General features: G+C 36.6%; 1 long non-coding RNA gene across 16 annotated transcripts; it reads left to right on the top strand.

The window, feature by feature from the left end:
• Positions 1 to 3,431: 3,431 nt before the first annotated feature.
• LOC131596298 (uncharacterized) lies at positions 3,432 to 7,240 on the top strand. Of its 16 annotated transcripts, none has more exons than XR_009282263.1 (10): positions 3,432 to 4,066; positions 4,490 to 4,721; positions 4,794 to 4,915; positions 4,997 to 5,184; positions 5,266 to 5,298; positions 6,024 to 6,137; positions 6,285 to 6,479; positions 6,562 to 6,640; positions 6,719 to 6,850; positions 6,940 to 7,240. It is a non-coding gene; the product is annotated as an uncharacterized LOC131596298 (long non-coding RNA). The 16 variants fall into 16 exon arrangements; XR_009282254.1 differs by having other exon boundaries at positions 3,433 to 4,066; positions 4,490 to 4,553; positions 4,650 to 4,721; positions 4,794 to 5,184; XR_009282255.1 differs by having other exon boundaries at positions 3,433 to 4,066; positions 4,490 to 4,553; positions 4,650 to 4,721; positions 4,799 to 5,184.
• Positions 7,241 to 10,959: the final 3,719 nt, after the last annotated feature.

Genomic DNA, 10,959 nt, shown 5'->3' on the forward strand with positions numbered 1-10,959 from the left:
GACAAAAGACGTGATTTGCACAGTTACCTAAGTAGACGTCCCCTCAACTGCACGCACGCTTGTCCAGGAATAGTGAACACGTGTTTACCATCTGGATAGCCAGTTACAGCTGTTTTGCTTTTATAGAGATTCTGAATCAACTTAGACACTGAAACGTTAGTAATAACTGAATCACAATTTCTAATTGATTTCTATCAGAACTTCTTAAAAAAAATTTCATTTCAAAGGATACTCATACGTAAGAATTTCTCATCTTCTCATTCTGAGCTTGTTTCTGAAGACCCAATTTGTGCCGATTATATTGAATCCATCTGGTCTAGGAACAAGATCCCAAACATCATTCCTTGTAAACTGATTCAGTTCTTCTTGCATAGCAATTATCCAGTCTGGATCTTCTAGAGCATGATCAACAGAAGTTGGCTCGATCAAAGATATAAGACCTAATTGACAGTCTGCATTGTTCTTAAGGAATGCTCTTGTTCTGATTGGATCATCCTTCTTTCCAAGAATGACATCTTCTGAATGACCAGAGATGAGTCTGGATGATCTTCTGACAGATGGTTCTTCAGAAATGCTTAGATCCTCCAGAGAAGCTGATACTTGATCTTCAGATTCTTTGCTTCTGAGAAGCTCTGCTTCTGATGCGTTGCTTCTTGGCTCAACAACTTCTGATATATCAATATCACAATCTGCAAAATTATCAAACTGCTTTGGTTTTTCAGAACCAAGCTTATCATCAAACCTGATATTGATTGATTCTTCTACAATCAATGTTTCAGTATTGTATACTCTGTAGCCTTTTGAGCGTTCAGAATATCCAAGAAGGAAATATTTTTGTGCTTTGGAATCAAACTTACCAAGATGATCTTTAGTGTTCAGAATAAAGCATACACATCCAAAAGGATGGAAATATGAAATGTTGGGCTTTCTATTCTTCCACAATTCATAAGGAGTCTTATTTAGAATAGGTCTGATAGAGATTCTATTCTGAATATAGCATGCAGTGTTTATTGCTTCTGCCCAGAAATGCTTAGCCATATTGGTTTCATTGATCATGGTTCTGGCCATTTCTTGCAGAGTCCTATTCTTTCGTTCTACAACCCCATTTTGCTGTGGAGTTCTAGGACAAGAGAAATCATGGGCAATACCATTTTCTTTGAAGAACTCTTCAAAGGATCTGTTCTCAAATTCACCACCATGATCACTTCTGACCTTTATGATTTTACACTCTTTTTCAGATTGAATCTGAATGCAGAAATCAAAGAACACTGAATGAGTCTCATCCTTGTGTTTTAAGAATTTCACCCATGTCCAGCGGCTATAATCATCTACGATGACTAATCCATATTTCTTCCCTCTGACAGATGCTGTTTTGACTGGGCCAAACAGATCAATGTGCAAGAGTTCTAATGGCCTTGAGGTAGAAACAACATTCTTGGACTTGAATGCAGGTTTGGAGAACTTGCCCTTCTGACATGCTTCACAAAGAGCATCTGATTTGAATTTCAGATTAGGGAGTCCTCTGACCAGATTCAGTTTGTTAATCTGAGAAATCTTTCTCAAACTAGCATGACCTAATCTTCTGTGCCAGACCCACTGCTATTCAGAAACAGACATAAGACAAGTCACCTTCTGACTCATAAGATCTTGCAGATCTGTCTTATAAATGTTGTTCTTCCTCTTGCCTGTAAATAGGATTGAGCCATCCTTCTGATTTACAGCCTTGCAAGACTCTTGATTAAAGATTATATCATAACCATTGTCACTCAATTGACTGATAGATAAGAGGTTATGTGTTAATCCTTCTACAAGAAGTACATTAGAAATGGAAGGAGAGTTACCAGACTTTATAGTTCCAGAGCCAATTATCTTGCCCTTCTGATCTCCTCCAAACTTGACTTCTCCTCCAGACTTAAGCACCAGGTCTTGGAACATAGACCTTCTTCCTGTCATGTGTCGCGAGCATCCAGAGTCCAGGTACCATGACATGTTGTGCTTTGTCCTTTTTGCAGTCAAGGATATCTGCAATAGGAATAATCTTATCCTTAGGTACCCACATTTTCTTGGGTCCTTTCTTGTTAGATTTTCTCAAGTTCTGATTGAACTTGGGTTTAACATTGTAAGCAATAGGAGGAACAGCATGATAATTCTTAATGTGAGTTTCATGATATTTCCTAGGTTGTGTCACATGCTTTTTGGTGTGTGTTATGTGAAAACTTTGAGCATGTGAAGTGTGCCTAATATCACGGGAGTGGCCATACTTGAACTGATCATACAATGGCTTGTATGTGATTTTCATTTCATCAACAGGTTCAAGTTTGTATGGGGTTTCACCCTCAAAACCAATGCCAACTCTTTTGTTTCCAGACACAGCATATATCATAAAAGCTAGCTGACTTCTGCCAATACTTCTAGATAAGAACTTCCTGAAACTTAAATCATATTCTTTCAGAATATGGTTTAGACTAGGAGTGGATTTTTCTGAATCAGAAGGAGATCCAACATTATTGGATAATTTTAAAAGTTTTTCTTTTAATTCAGAATTCTCCAACTCAAGCTTCTTTGTTTCAAATTCAAATAGCTTTTTCAGCTTTTTGTATTTGAGACTTATCTGAGACTTGAGTTCCAGTAGTTCAGTTAGACCGGAAACTAACTCATCTCTAGTAAGTTCAGAAAATACCTCTTCAGAATCTGATTCTGATGTAGATTCTGATTCGTCATCTTCTATCGCCATCAGCGCACAGTTGGCCTGCTCATCTTCAGAGTCTGAATCATCTTCTGACTCATCCCAGGTTGCCATAAGACTTTTCTTCTTATGAAACTTCTTCTTGGGATTTTCCTTCTGAAGATTTGGACATTCATTCTTGTAGTGTCCAGGCTCATTGCATTCATAGCACATGACCTTCTTCTTGTCAAATCTTCTGTCATCAGAAGATTCTCCACGTTCAAATTTCTTTGAACTTCTGAAGCCTCTGAACTTCCTTTGCTTGGTCTTCCAGAGTTGATTTAGCCTTCTGGAGATTAAGGACAGTTCATCTTCTTCTTCAGATTCTGATTCTTCAGGATCTTCTTCTCTAGCCTGAAAAGCGTTAGTGCATTTCTTGATAGTTACTTGATAACCGTCGTAATTCACATATAGAGACAGTTGTTACGACGGTTAACACCAACCGCCCTTACTTTTTTAAAAAATTAATAACAAAATTGCGACAGTTATCAATAAACCGCCCTAAATTAAAGTCTACGACGGTCAAGTAACCGTCCTAAAACATTTATCACGACGGTTATCAATAAATCGCTCTAAATTGAAGTCTACGACGGTTAAGTAACCGCCCTAAAACATTTATCACGACGGTATATCAACTGTCGCCAAACAACTAATCATAATCAACTGTCGTAGCCCTAAAATCACTTTGAAAAAATATCCCTAAAAGCTCATTTTTTTTCAACTTCCCCCAAAACATTTCTCCTAACACATTTCTTTCATTCTCACCAATTTTCTCAAAATCCTCGTTCCCCTATCGTATGAAGTCAAAGAAACCCTAAAAATTAAGTTTCGGATCAATGCTCCTTTTAAAAACTCAAATACATAATTTTTCTTATCATCTCTTCAGTTTCTCCATCTTCATCTTATTTTCTTTATGCCTCCATGCGAAAACAATGTTTCCCACTGGAACGATTCCCTCCACTCAATGGGTGTTGGCGGCAGCGACCTCATCTCCTATACCTTTGAAACGATTCCCTCCACTCGATCGGCATTAGAGGAAACAACCCAAACATCTTCTACAATGAAACCCTACCTAAAAAACCCACCCCACAACAAGAAACCCCTTTTCCAACAACCAACCCACCATTCAAGACTCACTGGAAATCACTACATGCAACTCTCATTCACTTTCTGCAGCAGAAAAGTCTCAGGCTTTGGAAATTTTAGAAGTGCAAACCATGCTAATGATGGATGGGTCTGATGTGGCGGTGCTGGCTGTCAAGAATCATTCAGAACATTTGGTGTTAGTGCTTCATGTTATTATTCTCGAATTTGGGTTTGTTTTTATGGATTAATTTTCAGGTAGAGCTATTAGTTGCTCTAATCTTGTTGATGGAGTGTCTTCTTCTTCGATAATATATTTGAGATATACCCTTTAGATTCTTATTAATGGTTAATCTCATTATGTCGATTTGAAAAATCAGAAGTTAGGGCATTTTGTGAATGCTTATGATTCATAGTCAAATGATGCTGGCTCTAGGGTGCATATGGTTTATTTAGATAAATGTAAATTTTTTAGGCCTTAAGAATTGATACTGACATACTCTGAATCAAATGACAGTGTTAATTTTAATGATGAGATAAATTTTTTGAATTGGGGAAGATAGTGAAGGATAAGCTTTGCCATTTTTTTCATCTCTATGATAAAGCATGATTAATTCTTCCACTTTGTTTTATGCGTCTTCACATGGGAACTTAAGCTCTTGATATTTCAATGTCTTCCAGGTGACGATTTGGCCAAAGTGTGTTGTACGAGTCCAGAATTTCAATATCTTGCTTCAAATGATGAGTTATATATCTGGATTTGCAACACCTAGTACATTGCCTTTGCTTATTACGGTTTCTCTCTTTCCTTATTCATGTATTTATCTCAACCTGTTTATAGATCTGGCTTTCCATTGGTCTTTATGTTGCTGCTGAAAACTCGTCTCCTGTTCCAGTATTTTGTGGTACAAATGTATGTACATGTTGTCCACTTTTCTCTTTTTAAATAATGCATTTTGTACTGATTATAGAGATTGGTTTCTAGTGCAGAAGGGATGAGTTATCTAAGGCATACGTGATTGTATTTCTTGGTGATTAAAGTTATTGTCCCTATGCTGAAGTAAGAGGTTTTTGGTCTCAAAGATGCTTTGATTGGCTTAGTGAAAGGTATCAGCTTCAAGCAGAAATGGAAATCGGGAATACATTCTTTGGTTCTTGAATGAGTTTGTAGTTTGGCGTATCGTGCAGAATTTAAAGATAGTCTCAAAGATGCTTGGTGTGACAGAATTTTGTATCGTGATAGTCGCTCTTCTTCGGTTGTTGAATGCAGTTCGAAGTACCCTTCTGAAAGGTAAGGAGAGGGGCACCTGGTTTCAACAGCTCACACATTGAATTTTTTTTCCCTACGTAACAAGAAATGTGAGCATTTTAATAAGGTAAAATACACTATTTTCCTATTATAAATGAGATAGAGTTTCATCATCTGACTACGATGTTATTCTTTTTGAAACAAATAGGTAAAGTTGTTGATGAAGATCTCATTAAACAAGGTATAATATTTCATATTTGTTTTTTCAAAAGTATTAAATTGGTTATATGTCCCATTATTATTGATTAAAGCTAGAGTATGATACAACTTATCATCTTCATCTTTTGTATAATTGTGTTAGTATTTTTGTTTCAAGTTCACAAGCTTCTAATAAAAAATGTTGACATAATTTTGTTAGTACGGTTGTAACTAAAGGAAAGAGGCATTATTGACACTTTTCATAGAACTTTTTTATAGTTGCAAGAGTGGAACTCTACCCTTGGCAGAGCTATGAACCTTAATTATTTGATTCTATCTCCACAATTTTTTCTTTTTCTTTCTTTTAACTCTTGAGAGCATAACAAAACATCCTAGTGCTTTGAAGTTAGCTGCATAAACTAGTAAAAGCAGTATGTATCAAATCTAAATGAAAAAAATATTTATCAAAGACTTAAGAATGATGTTAAAGTAGGGACTAACTTTGGGTTTGCTGCAGGTGCCATGTGTCTTGTTCCTGTTAGGTTTGTTTCTTACATAATTAAAAAACGAGCACGTTGTGGTTTTGGTCATATAAAATACAACATACTTTACAAATCAAAATTCTCCTCTTATACTCTGTTGTGATATATATATATATATATATATATATATATATATATATATATATATATATATATATATATATATATATATATATATAATCTAACATTTTTTATGTATGCTTTAACAATCTTTTGTTTGTTACAGAATCAGCAAGAGACAATGATTGTGTTGAGTAATTCTGGTTTTACTTCTCTAAATTTTTCATGGATCGGTTTACTTTCAACATTAGAAGAAAAGTGTTGGTGTTTTAGGCTGGAGGTATTGACTTCTTTGTCCCATAGTGATTCTAACAAAAAGTATTCATTTTTTCAACTTTCATGCATGTGGCTTCCTAGTAGTTGGACTTCTTGGAGTTTTGTCAAGGATAGGTGCTAGTTGGATTAATTTCTTCAACTTTAATTGCAGGAGGATGATATATCAAGAAACTAGTCCTGTCTGAAAGTTGTGGCCAATTTTGCATATTGGAGCTGTTTCATTGAGATTTTCTTGCATTTGTTGATCTTGCCTATTAATTAAACAGGTACTAACAGCAACTCCGAAGCAGATTGAAAGTTTGTTACGCCTTAGTGAAGCATTGGCTAGATTCGCCTCTCAGAATGGGTTAGTTAAGCTTGCTTAATTTATTCTTGATATCTTGATATGAAATTGCATGCTGAATTATCCGGTAACTTGTTGCACACAGATTGAAAAGCATGATGTGTTGGAGGCATTTCGGCTTCAGGAAGTTGCAATGCAGCAGTATGCAATGGATATAAAAACTGGTAATTCTCATAACAAGCCCCGATACTCTTGATTTCCACTAAACAAATGACTTAAGAGCATATTCTTTTCTTAACAAGAACTATTGACATGGATCTTATTACCACTGGTGTTTCGGAAAGTGAAAGGATTAGCGATAAAGTTTGATTCAAGACAATCGCAACCTAGTCATGGATATTCAAATTGGGGGATGCTCCATGTGTTTATTGGAGGTATTACCATGGTCTATAAAACCATTCAGTATAATTTATGTTTAGTTTGAGACAAGACAATGATCTAATATTATTTAAAAATCATGCAGATATTGGATGAATTTAAGAATCAGAGCCTTGGCAACGAAATTCATCTCAATGATGTAAGCCCCTTTCCACTCTTGCAAGTGAAGGATTTCTTTCCATGGCTGGTGACAACGTAAAAAGAACTTGATTCTATGAGGCAGGGTCAACATTAGGTTTATTGGACTGTTTGATACTACTACTAGCTAGTTTCATGTATTAACTGCAACCATTTTAACTATCAATTCTCTATCCAGTTCTGGTGATTATGATTATACATATACACATTATATACAGTAAATTAGTAATGTATCCCCCATTAGATTATTTTAGTGGTTTTTAAAATTCTATCATATATATGTATGTTCAACGCAATGCTACATTAATTTTTTTTTTTAAAATTAATTAATTTAGCGGGGGTTATAAACCTCCACAGTACTTTAAAAACTGCCGCTATCAACTCTGAAAATGAAACATCAAATAAAATCCACGACGGTAAGAAAATGTCGCTATTTTACTTTAAAGGCGGTTTAGAACCGTCGCGCTTATCTACGACGGTTTGCACGACAGTTTTCTAAACCGTCGCAAAAAGGGCTCGCGACACACGTTTCCGCGACGGTTATGGAACTATCGCAACTTGTAAATTACGACGGTTAAAACCGCCGTAATTCCCAGAAAAAACCGCCGTAATTCCCCTTTTTTCTTGTAGTGGTTATGTGTTAATCCTTCTACAAGAAGTACATTAGAAATGGAAGGAGAGTTACCAGACTTTATAGTTCCAGAGCCAATTATCTTGCCCTTCTGATCTCCTCCAAACTTGACTTCTCCTCCAGACTTAAGCACCAGGTCTTGGAACATAGACCTTCTTCCTGTCATGTGTCGCGAGCATCCAGAGTCCAGGTACCATGACATGTTGTGCTTTGTCCTTTTTGCAGTCAAGGATATCTGCAATAGGAATAATCTTATCCTTAGGTACCCACATTTTCTTGGGTCCTTTCTTGTTAGATTTTCTCAAGTTCTGATTGAACTTGGGTTTAACATTGTAAGCAATAGGAGGAACAGCATGATAATTCTTAATGTGAGTTTCATGATATTTCCTAGGTTGTGTCACATGCTTTTTGGTGTGTGTTATGTGAAAACTTTGAGCATGTGAAGTATGCCTAATATCATGGGAGTGGCCATACTTGAACTGATCATACAATGGCTTGTATGTGATTTTCATTTCATCAACAGGTTCAAGTTTGTATGGGGTTTCACCCTCAAAACCAATGCCAACTCTTTTGTTTCCAGACACAGCATATATCATAAAAGCTAGCTGACTTCTGCCAATACTTCTAGATAAGAACTTCCTGAAACTTAAATCATATTCTTTCAGAATATGGTTTAGACTAGGAGTGGATTTTTCTGAATCAGAAGGAGATCCAACATTATTGGATAATTTTAAAAGTTTTTCTTTTAATTCAGAATTCTCCAACTCAAGCTTCTTTGTTTCAAATTCAAATAGCTTTTTCAGCTTTTTGTATTTTAGACTTATCTGAGACTTGAGTTCCAGTAGTTCAGTTAGACCGGAAACTAACTCATCTCTAGTAAGTTCAGAAAATACCTCTTCAGAATCTGATTCTGATGTAGATTCTGATTCGTCATCTTCTGTCGCCATCAGCGCACAGTTGGCCTGCTCATCTTCAGAGTCTGAATCATCTTCTGACTCATCCCAGGTTGCCATAAGACTTTTCTTCTTATGAAACTTCTTCTTGGGATTTTCCTTCTGAAGATTTGGACATTCATTCTTGTAGTGTCCAGGCTCATTGCATTCATAGCACATGACCTTCTTCTTGTCAAATCTTCTGTCATCAGAAGATTCTCCACGTTCAAATTTCTTTGAACTTCTGAAGCCTCTGAACTTCCTTTGCTTGGTCTTCCAGAGTTGATTTAGCCTTCTGGAGATTAAGGACAGTTCATCTTCTTCTTCAGATTCTGATTCTTCAGGATCTTCTTCTCTAGCCTGAAAAGCGTTAGTGCATTTCTTGATATTAGATTTTAATGCAATAGACTTACCTTTCTTTTGAGGCTCATTTGCGTCCAGCTCTATTTCATGACTTCTCAAGGCACTGATAAGCTCTTCCAGAGAAACTTCATTCAGATTCTTTGCAATCTTGAATGCAGTCACCATAGGACCCCATCTTCTGGGTAAGCTTCTGATGATCTTCTTTACATGATCAGCCTTGGTGTATCCCTTGTCAAGAACTCTCAATCCAGCAGTAAGAGTTTGAAATCTTGAAAACATCTTTTCAATGTCTTCATCATCCTCCATCTTGAAGGCTTCATACTTCTGGATTAAAGCTAGAGCTTTAGTCTCCTTGACTTGAGCATTTCCTTCATGAGTCATTTTCAAGGACTCATATATGTCATAGGCCGTTTCCCTGTTAGATATCTTCTCATACTCAGCATGAGAGATAGCATTCAGCAAAACAGTTCTGCATTTATGATGATTCCTGAAAAGCTTTTTCGGATCATCATCCATTTCTTGCCTTGTCAGCTTTACGCCTCTGGCATTTACTGGATGTTTGTAACCATCCATCAGAAGATCCCATAGATCACCATCTAGACCCAGAAAGTAACTTTCCAGTTTATCTTTCCAGTATTCAAAGTTTTCACCATCAAATACCGGCGGTCTAGTATAACCATTGTTACCGTTGTATTGCTCAGCAGAGCCAGATGTAGATGCAGGTGTAGGTGTAGACTTTTCACTTTCATCAACCATCTTTTACTGAAGCGTTTTTCTCTTCCTGAATCTTTTCTAAACACGGTTAAGTGCTTGCACCTTAGAACCGGCGCTCTGATGCCAATTGAAGGATAGAAAAACACTTAGAAAGGGGGGGGGTTTGAATAAGTGTAGCTTTAAAAACTTGACAGATAAAAATAAAATGCACAGTTATTTTTATCCTGGTTCGTTGTTAACTAAACTACTCCAGTCCACCCCCGCAGAGATGATTTACCTCAACTGAGGATTTAATCCACTAATCGCACGGATTACAATGGTTTTCCACTTAGTCCGCAACTAAGTCTTCCAGAGTCTTCTGATCACACACTGATCACTCCAGGAACAACTGCTTAGATACCCTCTAAGACTTTTCTAGAGTCTACTGATCAACACGATCACTCTAGTTACAATCTGCTTAGTTCACTCCTAAGACTTCCTAGAGTATTCTGATCCACACGATCACTCTAGTTCCTTACAACTTAATGTAATCAATCTAAGAGTATTACAATTGCTTCTTAAAAGCGATAATCACAACTGTGATATTTCTCTTAATCGTTTAAGCTTAATCTCACTAATATATTACAACAGCAATGTAGTGAGCTTTGATGAAGATGAAGATTCTGAGTTTAGATTTGAACAGAGTTTCAGCAAGTTGAATAAGCATTGTTTTGTTCAGGATCGTTAAAATCGTCAACCTTGCTTCTCATCAGAACTTCATATTTATAGGCGTTGGAGAAGATGACCGTTGAGTGCATTTAATGCTTTGCGTGTTCCGTACAGCATCGCATTTAATGTTATACGCTTTTGTCAACTATCTCGAGCCTTGTTCACGCTGTGTCTACTGACGTAGCCTTTAGTAGCTTTTAACGTTCCTTTTGTCAGTCAGCGTAGCTTGCCACTTGTACTTTCTTCTGATCTGATGTTTGTGAATACAACGTTTGAATATCATCAGAGTCAAACAGCTTGGTGCATAACATCTTCTGATCTTCTGACCGTGAAGTGCTTCTGTTGCGTGATACCATCTTCTGAGCTTCAGTGCTTCTGATCTCATGTTCTTCTGATGCTTCCATAGACCCATGTTCTGATTCTGCTTCGACCATCTTCTGATGTCTTGCCAGACCATGTTCTGATGTTGCATGCTGAACCCTTTGAGACAAAGCTTCTGAGCGCTGAATTATGCGTACTCTTTATATATTTCCTGAAAGGGAAATTGCATTGGATTAGAGTACCATATTATCTTAAGTAAAATTCATATTATTGTTATCATCAAAACTAAGATAATTGA

This window comes from Vicia villosa, linkage group LG4 (genome assembly GCF_029867415.1).
Source record: "Vicia villosa cultivar HV-30 ecotype Madison, WI linkage group LG4, Vvil1.0, whole genome shotgun sequence".
NCBI lineage: Eukaryota > Viridiplantae > Streptophyta > Magnoliopsida > Fabales > Fabaceae > Vicia > Vicia villosa.